Source organism: Chrysoperla carnea, chromosome 1, assembly GCF_905475395.1.
Source record: "Chrysoperla carnea chromosome 1, inChrCarn1.1, whole genome shotgun sequence".
In the NCBI taxonomy this organism is placed as follows: Eukaryota; Metazoa; Arthropoda; class Insecta; order Neuroptera; family Chrysopidae; genus Chrysoperla; species Chrysoperla carnea.
In genome coordinates, this window is record NC_058337.1 from 91,778,213 (window position 1) to 91,802,189 (window position 23,977).

The 23,977-nt window shown below is 28.6% G+C and overlaps 1 long non-coding RNA gene across 1 annotated transcript; it reads left to right on the top strand.

Moving 5' to 3' along the window:
- The first annotated feature begins 957 nt into the window (after window positions 1-957).
- Window positions 958-23,513, top strand: LOC123306186. Its single transcript, XR_006536891.1, has 3 exons — window positions 958-967; window positions 14,386-14,396; window positions 23,457-23,513. It is a non-coding gene; the product is annotated as an uncharacterized LOC123306186 (long non-coding RNA).
- Window positions 23,514-23,977: the final 464 nt, after the last annotated feature.

Here is a 23,977-nt window from a genome sequence, read left to right on the forward strand (position 1 = left end):
AACAGGCCGATTTTTGTAACTTCTTTTACTGTACTATAATATTAAAAAATTTCCATGCCTGGGTAGGGTAAACGAGTTACACTTCGATTTCTCAACAAACAAATTTGACTCTAAAGAAATAAAACTACTTCAACATGTGATTCAATTTTTTTTTCATACAAGTGGTAAGTATAAACAACCTAACGAGATAAAACCAAAAAAAAAATCATTATGTTATAAAAAAAAACTGAACGGATTTACCATTCATTTTTTCAGACATAAACGATTATATCAAAGCAGCTATCCTATTTGGTTTCAATCCATTTAACCAACACTAATATCCATTATCCTTATCAAAATTTCAACTTGCCTGAATAGATAGATACATATATACACGGATGGATGTTTTAATAATAAAAATATAAAATGTATTTACCCAAATCATAATTTATTTCCTTTTCACATACAACGAACGAATGAATATAAAACAAAAAACAAACAGAATACATCTTGTTAAATGGATGCTGTGAATGGTGGTTGACTTTGTTGACCATGTTGTTAATCACCAGACATCCTAAATATATGGTTAATAAATTTAAGTGTATTCCATTAATTATTTTCAAAGGTTATTCTTTTTGTAGATAACAGAAGAAATATATTAAAGTGTTATCAGTTTGAATGAACAAAAAATAAACTACATTCAAATTACTATCTTATGTTCATTCTTTACAGGGATTTTTTGGGAAAAAATATTTTTTTTTTACTTTTTGTACAAAAAATACAGACAGAATCAAAGAAAAGTTTCGCGAAAAGGAAGGAATAATTTAGAAACTATTAATAATAAGTCGTCCATTTAATTTTTATCTTCTGGAAAGTGGAAAAGGAGGAACCTCCTGGGTCAAAGTAGTGTATGTATGTATTTAAATTGGACTTGCAACTATATAGGTTTTCTCTGAATGGACTGAATTAACGAATTTCTTGTAATTAAGTATTTCAAAGCTTTTAGCTTTTAAGAGAATAAAAAGCGACAAAAGAGAAACTATTCCAAAACAAATTAATATACACTAAAAAGTAAAAAAAATAGCGATAAAATATAATATAGTTACAAATATTGCTATTTTTGGAGTCGGTGTCAGCCAAAGAAACAACTGTGACAGAAAGGTTTGCTACAATAGCTTGGCGGACACGGATTTCAAAAATAACAATAATTGTAACTACGTTATATTTTATCTATATTTTTTTTCTTTTTAGTACACATTAATTTGTTTTGGGATAGGTTTTCTTTTGAAGTCGGTTTTTATTTTGTTAAAGTTTTTTATTTTGTGATTTTTAGTGAATCTTAAGTACACTAATTTGTTACTAAGAAATGAATCATCGAAATCGGTTGGCGTGCTATTGAGTTATTCATTAATTTATCGCGCACATAATGCAAATTTAATTATTATGTGGTTTTCTCATGGATGCCATTGTCAAAACTGGACTTGGACCATCAATATGGGTTCACCTTAAAAAAATGGGCGAATTGAAAACCCCTCCTTTTCTGTTTGAAGTTGGTTAAAAAGCAAAATTTATGAGTAACATAGAGCTTCATCACAAAACTCATAAGATCATAGCTATACTAATCGCAGGTTCTACAGGATATTATCAGATCTTGGCCGCCATTGATGTGCAATGTTTGAATTATTTACTTTCGAAAAAGTTTCATTTTCGTATCTATTTCGAATTCGTTTTACAAATGATGGTTGGAGACTGACTAAGGCGAATAAGAGAACAAATTTGATACCATTTGCGTCGTAGTATTCCAAACCTAAAAATTTGAGTAGATATTTCATTTTTTAGTGGAAACGAATTGCTCAAAGCCAATAAGATTAACTATCTCTACTTTTTTGAAGTAAGTTAAAACACATTCTAACAATTTATGATAGTTCTCAACTTAAAGGACATTTATTGAAATACACAAACAAAAAATAAATATATTTTATAGAATGGTCCCGATAAAACGCTAGTTAACGTTGGAAACATGAAATGTAGCATACGGTATCATTTCAGACACATGGATGTCAAAATAAAAGATATTTTACTTGTTTTAACTAAAGTGAAGCAATTAATAAATTCCAAAACTGAATCTTCTTAGCTTTTTATCGACTCAGGAAAAAACTCCAACTTCTCAAAGAAAAGTAATTATTAGTAGAAAAACATTAACGAATATTTTGTGATATTAGTATAAATTTGTGTGGGAACAGAGCATAGATCGATTATTGCTGATAATAATCCGATTTTCGATTAATTGGCCAAATTTACTAATACGTTAATCATTTCCAATGCCTTCATTTTTAATAGGAAGAAATTTTATAAAAAAATATGATACCATTTTCTGCTATTCTGCATAAAGTAGGTAAGTGAAATATTTTTCAGATCGCTTGAAAAAAAGTTAGTCAATTTAATAGTGCTTACTTAACAAATTTAATGCAATAAAAGTCTATGCGATGGTTATTTAAAAACCCATTTTATGCACTAATCGAACGTCTAATGACAAATGATTGTATTTTATTGGAAAAAGTTCTAATACCTTGGTAGTAATAATATTCCATTCAACAAAAAACAACAGAAATAAAAAAAAAATTAGTTACACGAAATAGCCATTAAAAATGCCCATTTTCGGTAGTGATTTTTATAGTTAAAACCAAAAATACAAAGAAAACAATATTATTCAAACATGTACTACATAGTAATAAATAAAATTGGTTGTCAACCACCAAAAGTCCCCCATTAGTGACCTCCTGTGTAAATTGTTTTAATAGAGAAAAATAATACAATGAAACTTTTTTTTTGTTGGTATTAATGGTTCTTTTTTGTAAAAAAAAAGCAAAGCATTACATGATTTTGTTGTAAATTTAAGTGGCCAGTTTTGTTATACTTATTGAAAAAAAAAACTGTACAACGATTAATGTTTTCCAAATTTAGTTAAATATTTTTAATCTGCACGCGGTGGTGTAAAACTTTGTACAAAAAGTCACTAAACAATAAAAAAAATATTTTATGACCATTTTAAAAAAAACAAACAAAAGTGGTAGCGCGCTAAACTAACATTGTTTTGATTTTAACAAAAAACAATGGATGTAAGTGCTTACTTTACGATGCGGGGATATTCAAAGATTTTTTTATAATAATCTCTTTACAATTGACAATTAATTTTTTTTAAACAGATTACTAAAGCATATATATTGGCTCTTGCTATTTAAACGCATTATGCCTCATATCAGTTTTAATGTACGAATCATCAAAATTTTTACCCGTACAAAATTTAATCTAATTTTAACCTAATTTAAATAAGTACACTTCATTAAAAACCATGATAGAATTAGACAAGTTATGCACTTACGAAAGTAGGGGTAGAGTGGGGATGTTCTCTCACTCTCGTAAATCTCTTTCGCATGGTGCCCAGTCACCGCCATATTGATTATTTGTTTACGTTCGAACTGTCAAGAAAGTCATGTTTTGTTTACAAATTTGAAGTGTCGAGTTGCCCCATAAAAAATTGTTAAAATCATGGGACGATGTTTTCATTATTAAAATCAAGGATTTTTTACACAAACGTATTCACGTTTTTTACAACATTTGAATCAGGAAGCGGGAACAAGCTAAGATGGCGTCGACTGGGTACGTGCGCAAATTGAACCAAAACTGGCCCTCCACCGAACCTACCTTGTCTAATTCTACCATGGTATAAACGATAAATGTCAGTAAAAAGTGTGTTTTTGATAATAATGAGGAAAAACTGTCATGAAATGTTGCGCAGAAAATAATTATGGGGTTTGTTCGGCATAAAAAAAGAGTGGCCAAGAATTCTGCCATTTAGTTCTGTTACTAATAATTTATTAATAACTCATTGCATATTAATTCTATAGTTTAAGAGAAATAGATAATATGGATTTTGCATTAGTATACTTAGCTCCAAGAATGCTTTACGAGAAGAAATTAATATTAGAAATATTGAAACGGTTCCGAATGTCAAAAATAATTTTATTTTGTAAACGGTAGCGTTAGTTAGGAATAAGAAGACTAAATTCACACCGAAAATGAGCCTGGAGATTTCTTTTGCAGACGTTAGTCCAATGCATTGAAAAGCTTTGTTGAATGTATTGGACTAAAATTCAGCCCCCTCGATTGTATACAACGTGAGGGTAGACTTAGAAATAAATTTTAAAAATGAACTAATTCTAGAGCCATGCTATTTCAATTTAGAATTTTCTAGTAGTTTAATCGTATATTCGATCGTATAATCGATATTTATTGTAATGTTTTCATGGCTCTGCCCAAACGATTTTCTCTCTTTACAAGCACATTCACACGGATAATAGGGTAAAAAAAACACTTGACATCAAACTTTAATCAACATCAAATTTAGTTACGTGCTTTAAAGCCTTGTCTTACATGAAATGCATATTGCAGATCTAATTGTTGTTAGTACCTGTATATATTATACAACAGATCTTTATTGATTTGAATGCTAAAATGAAATCAATATGTATATTAATATTATCGATTACAATTGAGTAGGTATACACGTGTATATTTAATTTAATTGTTAATAATATTACATACATACATATGTCAAGTAATAAAACGTGTATATCTGATATTTTATCTCATAAATTAATAACAAACAATATGTACCTTTGAATATATGTTGAATACAGAACGATATACGATATGAATACAAGATATTTAGTTGAATACACGACGGTGCTGGTGTGTTGAAAACTGTGCTGGTGTGTGCAAAACTCTTAAACTTTCATTGAAAATGCATTTTTATGAATAATAATAATTTAGAATACACTCATGAAGATAAAACTCGAATTCCGTTTACTACCTGGATGACCGCGCTTAACTCTGTATGTTGATACCATATATGTGTTTTACCACCTTTCCGTGGATAATTTCATTAATCAGCTCCTCAATTTCAGAGGCTGAGTGCACCTCCTTCATGCATATACCATGCACTACACCAGCTCATCACAACTATTAATTAAATTAATTTTTGTTGCGACGGCGGGAATCGAACCCACTACCCTATGCATGCCGCGGACGGAATTGTTTACGCCTTAATCAACTGCACACAAATACCAATATGAATGTCTCGGTAATGTACTTTATTTCGTCGCCAATAGATGTCAGGAAGAGTCATATGTTTCAGTTTATCTTGAAAACACGGATAAAACGATTAACTTCAGATTCACAAAAATAGACCATTTTAAATTGTGCGAGAAGGTACATTATTCTATTAAAATAATTTATTAAAGCCGAAGGCATCACAGCATGCAAGTCTGCGGAGTTAGTTTAAGGATGCATCACACAAGAATTTGTAGCTGAAATCAAAGAGCAGCTGATGGCATACGTACCCCTACCTCATTTATGCCAATCCGGCGCATCACTTATTTCAATATATGAAAAGTCACAAAAATCTAACTGTTATTGAAAACGTAATCATCACTTGTTATGTTATTAATAACACTTTGAATACTTTTCCTTTCCAAAAAGAACTTACCAATGCCTTTCAAACATTTAACTTATTAAAGGCAGGCTGTCTATAGTATAAGGCTAATTAATAATCACTTTTTTCAATGTGCTGGAACGTATTAATACTGGCCTAAAACGAGTATCTACACTACAAAAAGTATATGTATACACAAAACAACTTTACAATATTATTATGGAATGATTATTACCTTACGATAGATACATCCCTTTCTTGCAAATTAAATTAAGTACGAAATAAGGAAGCCTATAAACATACAGTCTTTTTATTTATGATATGTAAAAGTCAATTTTTGCTTATAATATATGGAAGTACAGTGCAACCTTAATATAACGAACCTCAATATAACGAATTCCTCGATTTAACAAATTTTTCGCAATCCCCTTGAATTGTCCATAAGAGTCAATATAAAATATACCTCTACATTACGAATATTTTTTGCGAACAGCCTCTTTATAACGAATTTTCAACTACATAAAAAATTTAAATACCTCTAAATAACGAAATTCGTCAATTCAAAACCTTTATATAACGTTTAAAGTCCCACCAATATATGACAGTTAGTATACTCCATAGTATGTAATTCATGTCGCGAGAGGTTCCGACACTTTTTTCCTCTTTATAACGAATTTTAGACCAACTTAACCTCAATATAACAAACCTCAGTTTAACGAATTACTTGATATAACGAATATTTACTGGTTCCCTTCAGATTCGTTATATCGAGGTTGCACTGTATATTTAAAAAAAAAAACTATATAATATATAGAGGTTTCAATCATGTTTATGTTTTGATTTTAAGTTAATTCAGCTTGAAAGTTTATACTTCATTCCAGAAAAAGTAATAGGAATCTGACCTTAGGTCAAGTATCTGGAATCACTACAACAGTTTTATGTAAAAATAGGCAATATATTGAAAACTCGAGTCAAAATCATATAGGAACATTAAAATTACGTAATTATTCCGAGGGAGGGGTTTTGAAAAACCAAGAAAACAAAAATTTTCAATCAACTTAAACAAACAGTCGTGTTCTTATATCATTTCTTTACTTTAACGAGTGAAATTCACAAAATTTAAAAATACCCGACAAATTTTTCTGGTTTGGAATCCTAAGCTCGAACTCGAAACACATCTAAGAACATTCCATATTAATATAACTTTCAAAAGAAAAAAACAAAACAAAATCGGTTTATCCGTTTAGGCGCTATGATGACACAGACAGGCAAGCAGACAGACACACACACATACACATAGCGGCCAAACTTGCAACACCTCTTTTTTTAAATCGGTGGTTAAAAATATAATGTTTATAGTAAGATATTTTACTAAATAGAATATATATTTAAACCCTGATGCATATATGGACCTATTTAACACATTATAACAAAACCAGTATTTCATATCATTAATAATTTATCATGTATTTATATCGATACATGGTTTAATAAACAGTATTTAATGTTGTACAGAAATCTGATCGATATATTTAATCGTGGTTTTGTTGTTTTATAAAAAAATTTACAAATACTTAAACATAAGAAAGGATATCGAATTATATCGATATTTTAAACTTTTTATTTCATTGTTATTGATATTATTGGTTTTGTAAATATGTAATGTCTACTTCACGCGCCATAAAACTATCAACACAAACAATTGATCATTGACCGCTTTACAATCTGCAATTGCTGACTTGCATCCTTAATGTAAAAATGCAACGTTATAATTATTAAATATAACTAATTACTATTTCATTCATGGAGACATATAACTTGTTTTTTATTTTTTTATTTTGTAAATAAACAAGTCAAGTAAAAACGGTTTTATGTAGTGTTTGGTGATTCTAGGATATCAAATTCTTCCCAATGCTTACATCAAAAATTTGTTAAGCTTGCTTTGTAAGCAAACACATTAAAGAGTTATGGAAGAAATTAATTTTATTAAGAGAAAGCCTTACTTGATTTTTTGTTTAAAGATACATGAGGCAACACAGGTAAGTCAGTAAAGGTGAGGTCCGTAATGTGTGTAAAGTTTTCGTTTTCTGTGAACACTGATGAATAGTTCTTATTTAACCTTTGCGGAAAGTTTTACCTGCGTTTTTACAACACCTTTAAGTGTAACCTGCATTTTTACAATACCTTTCAAATTTTTTGTCGTAATTTAAAATTGACCCAAAAGTATCATTTTGGTTCTTATTAAGTCCATGTCAAGAATTTTCCCAATCAAGGCGTCGAAAATAAACAATCAATGCATCAGAGTGTGCATCAAATATCGTACCTAAAAATAAATTAGCAAAAAAATTTCCGATAGCAGAAAATTTCAATTATTATCAAGTAATAAAATGTCAATTTCAATTACTGAGATTAATATGATAATAATAGGCTTATTTGTTCGATAATTCTTACATATTTGTATTTATTCGAAAATGTATAGAAATTTATTTAAAATATCTACGATGCATTTCACTGTAAAACGAAATATACACAATTCAATAAACAAAATATAGAGGGAGACAACGTGAATTCTATTCATTCACAAGGCAGCAGCGGGCGTTTTTTTTTTCATTATATACTTTTTTTATTAATAAATATTACATAATCCTAAATCAAAAAAATACAGATGAATATACCGTATATTGGGAATAAATCGGTTTCGAATATGTATTATTGCATTCCAATGCGTGTAGCTGTGTGTAATATGGTACTTTAATAATGTGTACACAATTGTTCAAAACTTTTTATGTTACATAAACAAAGGTAGTTTTATTTCATTTCTGTTTGAAAAATCAGAATATTGGTGTAGTTAAGCAGTAGAAAAATATGTATTTTTCACAAAACAATATTATAAGTTCGCTTTTTAAAACATTTTGAACGAATTTTGAAGGAATTTATTATTATTACAAATTTGGATAGACGAAAGCTCAAAAGACCCAGAACTTAATTAGTTTTTCTATTAAAAATTTTTACATGCTCTTTTTAATTTTATAAAAAATCCGGCAAGGGCGTAAATATTTCTTTGAAACTGAGAAAAATTAAGATATTATCCGTTACCAGGTATTACGAAAAAGGTTCAAAACTTCGTTCTGAGGTCTACAAATTGTGAGTTATGCTCGATATCGAAAATGTTCGATACGTCTACTAAGTACAAAAGGGCGTAAAAATAGATAGAGAGCAGTCCTAAATTCAATACTTCAATATTCTACGCAGAGCTACTTTAGTTCTAGAACTTTACTTTAAGTATGGTAATGCACCTATCCACATATTTAAAAAAAAGTAATGAAATATTTTTCTAGTCGACCGATTTGCTTAATTTTTTTTTAATGAAAGGTATTGATTCACTTTTTGCTTAACATTTACTCTTCTCAAGTTCTATTCAAACTCCTGTACACTTAAGTTATGTTAAGTTATGAAACACTCGTTTCTACGACCTCTTTCATTTGAGCTTACCTACTTACATTGGTGAGTTGAAGTATATCTAGATGTGAACTTTCAACTGGACTTTCAATATGGGTCTCAAATATTAACTTTTATAAAAACTGGCTATATTTGTGTAAAACATTGCCCATATTAAAATAATTTTGGATTAAAAAAATTGTATATATTTAAAAAATGCTATAGACCTTCGCAAAACAAAGGCTGGGTGCCTATTTGTGCGGTGCGAAATTTTCACATGAGTCATCGTGTTTTCATTAATACACCTATTCCGTGATTTATACTTATTCAACGTTTGTTCATTGAAATTTTGAAATTTTTGCTGCAATAAAGTTCTCAAATCCAGCTAATTGATATCATTTACTGTTTGTTAAGGTTACATATGAGTTAAAAAGATTGGAAGGTTTCTGAAGTAACAAATCGCCTTATAAGCTCAGTTGGTTAAGGTGTAACCAATTTCGTCCGCGGTATGTTTAGGGTAGCGGGCTCGACTCCCTCCGTCGCAACAAAATTAATTTATTTAATACTTGTGATGGGATGGTGTAGTGCATGGTATATGCATGAAGGAGGTGCACTCAGCCTCTGAATTTGAGGACGTAATAAATGAAATTATCAGCGGAAAGGTGGTAAAACACATATATGGTATCACATTGGGCTCTATAGCCTAAGTGTGTCCTTCGTGGACAGCCAATATAACCTTCTGAAGTAACGTATTACGTACATCGATTTTCTTCGAAACTATTTAATGTATTAATAGAGCTGCACAATACCATCCTATAAAAAGCAACATGGTATTGCACAGATTTTTTTCAATCATATTAAACCATCGATGTGATTTGGTTTTTTTTTACCATGTAGACAAAAAAGAAAGAAAGATGGAATATTATATTGTAAAAGTAATAATATCGCGCAGTATTATATGACTATCTACGTGGTGGGTACCGTATACTATGGAGAAGAGATGAATTATTATTATTATTATTATGATATTTCGTCTTATATTATCGTATATTCTTCGACTCCATCTTTATTTTCCTTTTTCATATTTTCTTTCTTTCGTTTTTGGGGTATTTGATTGATTAGGTTGGTATATCATTTTCTTTTAATAAAAAGATACATGCATTTTATTATATAGTCTCTCTTCTAGAATATTCTATATCTATTTAAGATAATAATATATAGATATGGTAAAATTTATGTTTTGCTGACCGAAAAAAAATTGGATAAGCGGTGAGGGTATATCAATTCAAAGCCGGTCTTGTATACCAATTATTTCAAGTACGTGAATACGTATTGCATTTACAGAATAACAGAGACGCTTGGGGAACACTGTGTGTTGTAGCCTTTTTATTATTTATAATAGTTTCTAATATCCACTGTAGTAAATGTGAAGAATTTCAATTTACAAATTATGAAATATAAATTATCGATACTATTTTAAAATTCAAACAAACACGGTTACTTCAAAGCTTTGAGCCTCTACTTCTGTCGGCAGTCCCAATGTTTGACTATTACTATCTTTATTTCAAAACCAAAGTGGAAAATGAAACAAATTTGCAAACAAAAGTTGATAAAAATGAATATTTGCATAATGAACAACTTTTCAATGGGAAAATCGCTAAGCTTTTTCTTGAAAAATTGAATGTTTTGCATCCACCCATATTTTTGTTTGATCTACATGTAATTTACCCTATATATGTTATTTGTCCATATTTGTGAAGAGTTGTTTTAGAATCTGTTCTGGTTAACGTGATGCATTAATTATTCCTTACTTTAACGGTAAGCTAAACATAATTTCATGAAATGATTTTATTCTGATAAGGCTTTTCGGGGAATTCAAGATTCATATGAGTCGAAGATTCAATCATCATATAGTAAATTGCTATAGCATCCTAAAATTGCAAACAATTTTTCCTAAAATTCATTTAAGATTTCCATTTTGTGATAAAATTCGACTATGAGATTTTGATGAATCATTATATTGTTACAGATATTTTTTCTTTGTTTCTATATTAACAATATTTTCGTAAGGTTGTACATTAATCCCTATACGCGTCCTTTTTCGTTTCAAACCAGGCTTTACTTGTGTTAAAGTAATTGTTTTAGGCACCAAAAAAACTATAGGTAGGTACTTCAAAATGGGAAACAGACACGTAATAAAGCAGCAATTCAACAGATACATGGGCAAAAATTAAAAAAAAAATGTATTCAAACTAAATTTGTACAGTTGAATAGTGTGTTTTACTTTTACAGAATGCCCTTTTTTGGTAGAAATCTGTTAGAATATATAAAATTAAATTCGCCCCTGTACAATGAAAATTATACGTACAAGATGATCGGATAATGTACAATCAGACAGATAGACAACATTCTGCATTTCTTAATATGAGATGATGAACAATGCAAGAAGAGATCTTCGTATATATTCTTGAAATACATATAAAAAGCAGTGTTACTATGGTTTCTTACATAAATACATTATTTTTTGTATGTCTACTACACGCACACAAATCAGTTGGGAAATTTATGAAATGACCCCTTGATGAACTTATGGATAACCTTTAAATATATTCTAGTTCAAACGAAAAAAATATACTACTTTTAGTAAGAAGTCAGTGGTTCACCTTTATTTTAAATATTTATTTAAGATAAGACTTTACTCTCAAAAAATATATTTTTGAATTTATTAACTATATCTTCATGAGATATAAAACTCATTGAAGAGTACAAAATAAGTCGGAACTCCTTTCTAAATAGATTATTGTATGCATTGATTAAATAAAATAGTATTATGATTTATTTGTTACTAGCTGACCCGGTGAACTTCGTATCACCTGCAACTTTTTTTTTACAACTTTTGGTTCGTGATTATGTCAACCTTTAGACTCTAATTTATTTTTGTCAAAAATTAACACTGGTTGTATTATCTACGGTTAAAATGGTATTAGGTTATTAAATGAAACTTGTTGGTCATTTTAACATGTTTTATGTGTTTTATTAACACAACAAAATATAATCAATACATAACAAAACATAATAAATATATCTATGCAATTTAAAGCTTTTTGATAAACTACGTTTTTAGTTTGGTTTTTCGGAGCATAAATATATAAAGACGATGGCTTTCCTACACGTGAACACGTGACATATAGTTGTCCATGCGAGAAGCATGGAAATTCTAAATTAATCCCGCAAACTTCCAACGACTGGCCTTGCGATTTGTTTATGATCATCGCAAAGGCCAGGCGCACGGGTATGTTAATAAACATACACAATATAAACAATATGGGAATAAACACAAATAAAACAAAAGTAATGACAAACATTCTTCTTGAGTTTCTTCTTGAAATTTTTGGTTATGTTTTACAAAATGAATATAGATAAATAGTATAACTTCGCAGTATACTTGTACGTATCTTCCTATATATTGAACAATTTTGGAACACTCTTGCAACCTTGAGGATCAAGCGTAACAATAGTGATTCCGATACAAAATTAATAAATTTTAATTTATTTAGTTTAATTTTTGGGTTTTTTTTAATTTAGTTTAGTTTAATTTTGAAAATCGGTCCAGCCGTTTTTGAGTTTTAGCGAGACTAACGAACAGCAATTTATTTTTATATATACAGATCAATAAAATTGAAAAAAAAAACCCAACTCAACCCACACCCATACCCACACCCACACCCACACCCACACCCACACCCACATCCACATCCACACCCACACCCACACTCAACCCAACCCAACCCAACCTAACCCAGTCTAACCCAGCCTAACCCAGCCTAACCCAACCTAACCCAACCTAACCCAACCCAACCAAAAATTACAAAAATTGTGTTTTTTTGAATTTTTTATGATTTTTTCGATTTTTACAAATTGCAAAAGTGTAAAAAAAGTTTTTGTTTCCAATTTCGATAAAACTAATTTTATAAGGTAATTTTGACCCGAAAATTACAAAAATCGTGTTTATTTGACCATTAAATGAGTAATTTTCGAGATATTTTATGAATCTGACTGTAGAGCCAACATTTTCATTCCGTTCTGTCTCTGAAATTATTCCGCATTGAATCTAATTATTCCGAAATTGTCCTTTTCATTTCAATTACGATTCATTACTGTTTCGGACACACAGTAATAAGTTGGACAAAGACCCAAGATATTTGTTATTCATTTTATTACATTAGTTTTTTAACAAACATTTATAATTTATTGTAAGAGAACACTAAATTATAAAATGAATATTCTAAACAAAGATAGCTCTAAACATATATTAAATAGATATATACAGTACAGATAACATTTAATAAATAAAGATCGACATATAAGATTTAAATGTAAGTAGGTTTGAACTATCCTTGTTTAATAAATAAATGGTATATGTACAGTTATGAAGTCCCACAGGAATGCTATCGAACGGGATAAAAAGTATCCTATGTTATTCTCATGGCTCTAAACTACCTCCCTGCCAACTTTCAGCTAAATCGGTTCAGCCGTTCTTTAGTTATAAGTAGTGTCACTAACACGACTTTGTTTTATATATATAGATTTATTTCAGAAAAAAGTTTAAGAACATTAAATCATTCATATATTTGCAAAATATATATTAAAATACGAACGGCAGTTTTTATATCAAAGTTCATTATTACAATATTTATAAATGTTTTGATTTTGATATTTAAAAGATTCAATAGGTAGGAAGAAGTAGCGGTAGAAAAATCGTTAGGGCAAATCCTTGTAAAATTGATATACAACTTTGGTAATGATAAATATTTTCAATTATTAAATAATGGTAGCCAAAATAGCCCAAATTTTTGCTTTTCGGTAAAATTCAAAGTGTGTTAATATAATAGAGAACTGGCATTATTTTTTTTACCACAAATTCATATAATGATAGAATAATTCATTTATAGTATAATATTTAAGTAATTTTTTTTTTTTAAATTATTAAATCCATTTTTTTATTAATTAGTAATAAAAAAGAGTTATATTATGATATTTTTGAATAAAAAAACGGTAGTGACGTATTTACTTCCGGTGAGGCCCAATCGGAATCACGCCAAATTTACATTTTTCAGTTTGTTTCTATGGAAAATTACGTTGTAATATAATGACAGCAGTTGATAGACAAACCATTCATCATTCTGCATGTCATGTTATAATTTCTCCGTGCGGTTAAAACGTTGTTAAAACGATGTGCTGACGTCACTGGTGTTTCGATTTTTAGTTTAGAAAAACCACTTTCAATTATGAAATTACAAAAAAATTATTAAAAATTTCTTACTTTTTCGCAATTGATAATCGTAATTGTTAGCAAACTTTCGAAAAAAAAAATAGAAATTAAAAAACATGCAACTTCTCCATTGTAGATACAATAATTTTAGCATTTTTTGTTCATAATATTATCATTAAAATTTATCAGGTATAGTAATGAGTTATCGAACAGGTAAAGTAAATATAGATGGCCGAATAACCTTAACAGTTCAATGGATTTAGAAAGGTCGCCCACACACATTTTTGATATTTAAAGAGAAATGAATTCTTTGAGAAAATCTTAATCGTTTTTCGATACTGAATGATAAATCTGTTACAAACATGAATATGATCGATAAATAATATTTAATGGATCTATTCGCTCCGAGCGTGAATTTCGTTTCCATGACAACGATACACTACTTTAATTATAGAATTAATGGATGCATATATAATTGTGTGGATTGCATTGAAAACTTACATTTAAAATTTAATATTCTTGTTTCACAAATTTAAATAAATAATTACGATAATTAACATTTGAAAAATAATATTTGTACAATTTGATTTCTTATTTTCACAATTTTTAATGCATTAAGTTTAATTAATTAGTGTTTTTCAATCATTTTAATTTGACAGTTTCTATATCATTAACATGTAAATAATTGCAAATTAGTCATAACAGCCCACTTTATCTCCAAAATTTTTCACTTAAAGCGCTGGCATCGATTTTATTATCCCTACCATGACTACGCACACAACGAATACACTATTTAATTATACATACCTACAAACTGTGTAGGACCCTGATAAAATTTTATATGAAAACATTTCTTTTGTTATAACATTCAATAGCCAAGATAGATGTTAAATCGTGTCGAATATCCCCAAGGGATGAATGATTCCAGCCAAGGTGAAAATAAAAATGAAAAATACATATATCTTCATTTTTTCCAAAAACTAATTGAAATATATTATTAGATATAATTTAATTCTCAGGCGAGAGAAGTCAATCCAGTCTAAGAGATTTTTTTTATATAATGCATTGCATGCCTGAAGCCTTAATACTTTAATCGCTTAATAAGTTACTTTTAAACATGCAATATTCACACATCTTTCATTGTAGGATAGCATTTGATGACATGTAATGTTTGGATATAAAATGTTTTTCAGCATTTCGTACCAATTTTGGAATGAAAAACAAAGTAATTTTCATCAATACTTTCAACTTGCCAATAGTTACGGATCTTCCTTTCAAGACATTATGCTAATATTTTGAAATTATGATAAATTATGCTTTCAAGAAATGAGGCTATATATATATTAATTTTATCCAACGCTACGAAATAAATTATGGTAGAAGCTAGCTAAGGAATCTTGGTAAGGAAACGTCCCACTAGGTCACTTAACTAAGAAAGTAATTGTAACTTATCTTCTATTAACTACCTTACTATCTATAACTATTTTAGAATTATCTCATCATAATTTACTTTCTAATTTATTGTGTTTAGTAAAAACTTGTTTGTAAAAAAAACTGATTTTTGGACCACAATAAAATTTAATATTTATCATATAATTATTTAGAAAATGTCTCCAGAAACTAGATATCTAATACTCAATATACTAATACCCAATTTCGACGTTTAACACGAATTTATAACCAACTATTCCCTTAAATAAATTGTTAATCCGTTCTTAGACATCATTATTCAATTTTACTTCGATTTTCTATTGGATTGGATATAGTTTAGTCCTGACAAACTATCTTCGACGAATTTACTAGCTCGACCTCACTTTTTTAGGTTATTGTGTCCACAGACAGGCAGACAGACAGACAGACCACCGAAAATGTATTAGTTGGGTGATTTTATGAACCCCTATACCAAAGTTTTGTTCGTAGCATCAATATTTTTAAGCGTTACAAACTTGGGACTAAATTTAGTATACCTTGATATATTTCATATATACATGTGTTATAAAAACTTTTATTATGCATGATCTAAGAGGGAACATCAAGCCCCCCGTTTTGAATAAATTTAAACCACTAAGTTACTGAAGCTTAAATGTACAATTTGTTTTTTTATCTTAACAAAATTACTATAATTTGATCGAGGACTATTTTTCAAGGAACGTTTTAAGGAATTACAAACCAATTTTAAGAATACCTAAATTTTTTATTAAAAAATTCACTAAAACTGAAAAACTTGAATGACTTGATAAGGGCATGAAATCTTTGGAAAGACTTTTTCAATTTTTAATATATTTTACAAAATATGAAACAACTCCATTGAGAAGAATATTCATAACATCACATAAATAACAGCACTAACCAATTAAATATATGTTGTTTTGTTGTTTTGTAAACAGATGAATTTGAATATTTAACGAACTAGTTGGAATAAAGTTGATTGCTAGGCTATGCTTGTTGTAAGCTACCGGTTTTTATTTTTCTATATTTTTTATTTAACTTTTAATAAAAAGACTATACTGTGTGTACTCAGACTATTTCATTAAGGACATCTATTATATTTTATTTTCATATAATATAATATTTTATAAAATTTATTATATGTACAATGTACTATACTATATACATGGATAATTTTTGTACACATGAAAACTTGTGTACTTACTAAAATTAATATTTGATTTAAATTCATCGCATCGAGTACACGAATCTTATATAGGTATGACCCACAACCGTCCCATGTAATAAAATCATTCAATTTACTTTTTAAATGAATTTATTAAATAAACTTATCTAGTTTATCTCTATCTCTATCTCTATCTCTACCTCTATCTCTTCTCTATCTCTATCTCTGTATATTATAAATGCGAAAGCAAGCATGTTTGTTTGTTTGTTTGTTCGTTACGCTTTCACGCTAAAACTAGCGAATGGTTTTTAATAAAACTGTACAGCAATATAGCTCATACTTCAGAATAACACATGAGATATAATTTTTAAATATATATTAATAAAAGTATTAAAAAAATTCAAACTTAATTTAATTTGACATTACCATAAATTACAGATTTCTGTAAAAATAATCAATATAAAATATTTCACGGCTATCTTTTCTGATATACTCAATGAATAATTACGACTATTATACATTTAAAAAAATAGAAAACCATACATATATTTTACCTGTGTAAAATAATACTTACCATTAATTCGAGTGTTAATAAAGAAAGGGTTAAGCGAGAGCAATCTTTATCAATCTTTACTTTTAAACCCAGCGAAGCGAGTGAGTTACATAAAGCACAATGATAACCAAAAAAATCAACCACTCAACATTCAATAGTGACTCTAGTCAACGTTTGTAGTTTTACTGGTAAGTGGTGTTTTTACTTAGATATCATAAAGAAATAATTTCTACTCTCCAAAATAATTCTGCACATTGAGAAAAGATATAATTCAAAACAATATTAATTAATATACATTTTTCCAGTAATAATAACAATAAAAATATCAACGTTTATTGTACGAATTAAATAAAAAAATATTTTAAAAATATGCAATTTAAAAAAGGAAAATATTTTTATTTGATACAATTGATATTCAGGTTCTTTTTCCAATGTAAGGCTCAGTGGTTTTTAATTGCATTGTATATTTAATGAAAATAAATTATGATTTTTATCGAAAAGTACCAACAATCTTCAGATCAAAAGTGAGGTAATCATTATAAATAGTATCTTCAACAAACAAGTCACTAAAACATGCACTTCAATGACTTCTGTTTAAAATTAAATAATTATTAATAATTTAAAAAAATTATATTTTCAATTAAAAAATAAAATTGTCATGTAAAAATATATAGAAATATTCAATATTTTTATCATTCATTAATTTTTGAATATTTTAAATTAGTGGTTTTAAAATATTTTCATAGCAGGATATAACGACACTGAATACTTTTTTAATGAAATAATATTTTACTGCCTAAAAAGTAATTTCAACATATCGAAACTGAACTTCAGCTTTTTGAAGCAGTATTTTTTATCACACAACTTGAATTTTACATTTTCGATATCATAAATTCCAAAATAAGTTCAAACTTAACTAATATATGTTTTATTCATATTTAAAAAACACCTTTTAATGACAGTTAAATTTGGCCGTTGGGTAAATGCTATTACAGCTAGCTAACCTCAAATCAAAACAAGCTCAAGTTTCCTTGCTTTTAATAGACTTATTGTGTTTGGGTTTATACGATTTATTTTTGATGTACCTATACGATGAAGGCTATAAGAAGGAGAACGATCGCTATAGAAAATATTGTCCCCGAAATATGGATAAAATAAGTGAGGCGCTGCGACCAATAAGTAGTATCAATAAAAGCGGGCTGTTGTGCGCTAATTTGAAATGATATATCAATTTGTACATTATGCAACTAACTTCATCTACTTGTACTCATAAACAGCTAACTTCGCAGATACTACTTCTTGATGACAGCGCGGCTGGTGGCTGAAAAATGAACTATAAATTCTACAAATTTTCAGGGACAGACGTGCTAATGCTTTAACACGTAGCGATCGTTCTCCTGGTTATAACCTTCATAACCTATACGATGGACTCTTTTACGCTAATGAAGAATTCTATTTATTAATTTAATACATACTAATTTTCGAGCTTTAAATTTGAAAGTTAGCATTCGCAATCGCGAATATTGAAGATAAACATTTGCATCAACAAAAAACAGCATTCGTCTCATCACTAGTGTATACAACACATCTCCAAAGTTATACTAATGCATTTAATCGAAGAATCCAACCGAATAAAAACAATTCCACATGTCTAAGTCTAACAAGATGAATTTATTTTTGTGTTTTCATTATATTCGGTTACTCTAATTAGTTAATAGGAAAAATAAGTGACATAATTTATTGATTTATTATACCATTATAGAACTTCTAACTTAATAATATAAATGTATTCATAAATTCACAATTTTATTGCACTATGAAAGCCTAATAACGATGGTCATTTTTAATGGCTTCTATTAGAAACTGTTAATAAAACTAATAATAGTGAAAAAAATATGTAAGTTAATAAAAGTATAAATATTGTCACTTCAAACTGTCAACATCGTGAAAATTTATTGCAATCATAAAACTAATTCAATCTTTTGCATCTAAAAAGTGTACAAAATACCATTATAATTTTTATAGTATCAATCTCCTTCCCACAGATTAAAATTTGCTGAAATCAAATAAATCTACCGCAGTACAGGATAATTTATGAACAAGTGAAATTTATCAAATTAAAAAAACCCCCGACAAATGCGAATTATTCCTGGTAAACCGATTTTGGAAACTTAGCTATAAAATGATCTCAATCAAGTCGGTTCGATCGTTTAGGGGATACGATGCCACTGAGAAACACACAGACGAACAGATAAACACTTTAAACACTACTTCTAAAATAAATATCAAAGTGATGGTCAAGCGCATCAGATGAGACGAAAAGGATATTTAGACAGCTATCATTTTTTGGGACAAATTTTTGGAAATATTTTAATTGAAATTGAAACATTTGAGTTGAGTTCTTTTGAATTATTGTTTTGAATTACCTAATAATTTCACTTTTCAAAATGAATTGAGCCAGGTTTATTTGACCATTCATTTCCATAGTAATTATTTACATGTTAGAATCATACGTCATGCCTCTTCCAAACTGAATTTTTAAGGTTTTTCGAGTACGAAACTCTAAGCTCGCACATGAACATAGCTAGGAATACTCCCCGTTAAATTACCTTTCAAATGAAACCAAAAATATTAAAATCGGTTCATCTGTTTAGGCACTACGATGTCACTGACAGACACATATTGTTGTGTCCCTTGGGTCCAGGGAATGATGCTGCCACCAAAGGTCTTTGTATTTAGAAAGGAGAGACCTTATGAATCCTTTGTAGAATGACACACACACATAACGGTCAAACTTATTACACCCCTTTTTTTAGTTGGGAGGTTTAAACATAGAGAACTAAGTAAATTTTCAAAACGAAGACTGAGTTTTTATCGTATTAACGTGATAATGATATTTAAAATTAAAATTAATATCGGTCGCTATAACCGATATATAGGTTTATACGGTTCAACGCAATAATAATATGACTCAAAATAAACTTTATAAGAAATAGAACAATGTATGATATTGGTTTATTTAACGGGAAAGTATGTAAATTTAACTAAAGTGTGTATGGTCATGTGTTGACTTTATAGCTGTTTTTTTGCCTTATAATTCCAGTGTAACAATCATGTATTTATGTTGACCGATTTCGTTATCACCGATTTGAACTCTAGTCAGATGCAGGATTTGGTAAAATTTTCGCGGTATCTCAGACATTTCGATGCAAAAATGGTTTTACGGATACCATATTTTTAGTATGGACTCAAATACTGATATTTTGGACAGTAAGTTTCTCAAAAATAATGAAAAATTATCCTTTTAGTTGGCATTACTTTATTTACTTCTAGAATACCTAGAAGAATCAGCACTGAATTACTAACGTACATGTTGAGCACCAACTCTTGGACTCTAAAACTCTATAATAATAAATAATACACACATTAAAATGTAACCGGTGTATACCTATATTCACTATTCACTGATTATAATTTTATGTATGCATATTTTTTTGTACGTATATCTATATACGCCATAAACAGTGGGATGATAATTACGACCTTAAGGGCACTATTATTTTCAACAAAATGAACGAAACTTTTTTTATTTGAAAATATAAAATAATAAGTGTGTACAGGGTGTTTTTCCCTGCACACTGCTCTAACACTACTTCTTACTCATGCTGAAGCAACACCTTAAATAAACGACAAACTGTTATTTGACAATTACCAGAAGAAGTTATTTAACATAAGCTTCATTGTAAGAAATATATGGCTCCTGCTTCAAAATGAAAACTAATTTTTATTTGAATTTGTTGATTATTTCTCTTCAAGCAAAGATTGATTCTCAAAAACTTTGTTTGCAAACCTTTAGTCAATCCACTCTCAAAATGAAGTAATTCCGCTTTAACATTGGGCAGTGAAACAAATCAACAGAAATCAAAAGCTGCCAGCGTTTTTAAAACCCAAAAAAAAAAAAATTGGGGGAAGAATTAAAGATAAGCTGAAAAATTGCAAAATTTTTTACAAATTGTTTACACCAAATTAGCTTCATAGATTCACCAAATTAGCTTCATAGATTCACCAAATTAGCTTCATAGATTCATACTGATGATGACTACATGGTAGTCGAAATACGTATTTATAAAATACAAAAATTAATCTAAGAAATTAGGAAAAAATCGAAATTTAATTCGAATAATCCTAGAGTTCTCATTTATTATCTTTTATAATATTTAAAACTAATTTGCAGGCTTTAAATAAAAAAAAAAAAAAATTATATTGAAATAAAGATATAGCCTTTAATGGTATTCTTAAAATTCTTTTAACTGATTTCTAAATATTAAAAAATCTTTGGATTCGGAAAAATATTCTGCAGAGTAGTTTATATAGGTTATAAATTATATTTGCTGGAATTTTGCGCAAACGTTTTTTTTTCCAGGCCATCCTGTATAAATAAAATCAACGAACTCAACACACAAAACGATCAAAAGTGATTTTAATTTTTTTAAATAGTAAATAATGTACCTCCGTTAATGATTACGCATAATTTAATTTTTTTTTAAACAACATCTTTTTCATAAATTAATTATAATTGTATAAAATAAAACAGAAAAAAAAAACTTCGGTCCAATGACGTTAAACATTTGAAGAGCTGTTAAATGGAGAGGAGAAGAGAATTTAAAGAGACTTCCTTTTGTTGTTGTTTTTTTGTTCAAAACCAGACTGCATACTTTTGTAAATTAATTGTTATGTTGGTAGTTTGATTTTATAAAAAATATGATAAAAATGAATAATTGTTTTAATTATACTCTGTCAAGTATAAAATTGTTTAAGCGTCACTAAAAAACTTGTATGAATTAATTTCATAGAGATGATTAACAATTGACTTGACGAGAAACGGATGAGTAATTAATTATATTTAAAAAAAATTTGTTGCTTGTGTAAACCAGTGGCGTACTACTTTCGATGTAGAAGTGTTACATTGAGAAAAATGAATCCCTTTCTTCAATAGATCCCTCCTCTGACTTTGCTATAAAGAAAAATGACGAATATTATTTGCGGTGAAACTAATTTATTTATGCAAAGCATTTTTTTTCTACTAAATTTTTACAGAAATGTTTAATTTATGGTTCAAAATGATGATTATAGATGTAACAGATCTATGATAGTAAATGTCAAACAAATCATGGCCAACTATTCTGATATACTCAATGAATTATGACTATTTTACATTTAACAAAATTGAAAACTGTGTATATCAAGAGAGGGTGGAGGCTATATAGCGGTGGTTTTTACTTTTAAGCCCGGTGAAGCGGGCGGGTATCTATCTAGTATTTTGATAAAAGTGTAAATAGAAAGTTGAATTGTAAAATTATTGTTATTTTTTTAAGAATTTTTTTCAGATGCTATCCTAAATTTGATAATAAATGTTAAAACTAAACACAATAAATACACAAAAGTGTAAAATACTGTCCACTACATGAGATAAATATTACTCCAGATGGTATGATATGAACAAAATAGTATGAGTATAGGATTAATAAATGAACCTGCAAATTTAATACAGAAGCAAAAAAATAGTACAAATCATGTTTATGAATGTCATCTGTCAATTTAAATTTAGTATCAGGTGAATTGATGTACAAATAAAAAAAAATTATAAAGATCAGCATTATTATCAGATTAAATAGAGAGAGAGTATATATCATAAATAAATAGATGGATGATGGTCTTTTGTTTATAATTTTGACGTCCAAGCACGAAATCTTTCAAATGAGAAACAAATAATCATTCAAAATAAAATATTTCTAGTTAAATTATGAACAAAATGCTTAAATTAATAACCAGGGTTATCGAACCTCCCACCACGAAATTTTTAGAATGAGAAATAAAAACAGAATTCAAAATAAATTATTTCTAGATAAATTACAAACAATACGCTTACCTAGATTAATATAATCAGCGTTTTTTGCAAACGAACCAAGTTGTGTTTTGTTTAATTCGTATTGTCAATTGATTCATGCAATATATGATATGTTTTCTGTTTATATTTTATATCTGGATCTCAATTATCAAATACTTGGATAATCATAATAGATTTTTAGGTAATACCAAGTAATAGATCGTGGAACAGAAAGGGTTCTTTGTTAAATAATTAATACATACTTGAAACTTCGTGATTGGTTTCCTTTTGGTGAGTCTACCAAACTTCTCTCTACGACTTTTTTCGAAGGTGCTGCGTTTTCTATGACAACTTGATAACATTAATAATTATTAAACAAATCAGCAAAAGTGAATTCATCGGTGCAGTCGGACAAAATATTTTATTGCTTAATAATGATTTATTTTATGAAGTAGTCATAGTGTCCGATAAATTTCATGCCCCGTTTTTCAGACCGATCGCGATAGCTTAATTATGACGCTATCATGCTCAATCGAAAACGCATATTGGATAGACTCGATAAAAGGAATCCACTCGCGAAGTTTATTAATCATATAACAAAGCACCCTTTCTGCCACACGGTCTATAATTACATATTCAAATTAAGGCATTGCTTACCTCAAGATAATTTGTTAATAAAAGGAGTGAAAAATTGTTTGAAAGATATGACATGGCATGCTTTTTGTAGGTAAGACACGTTA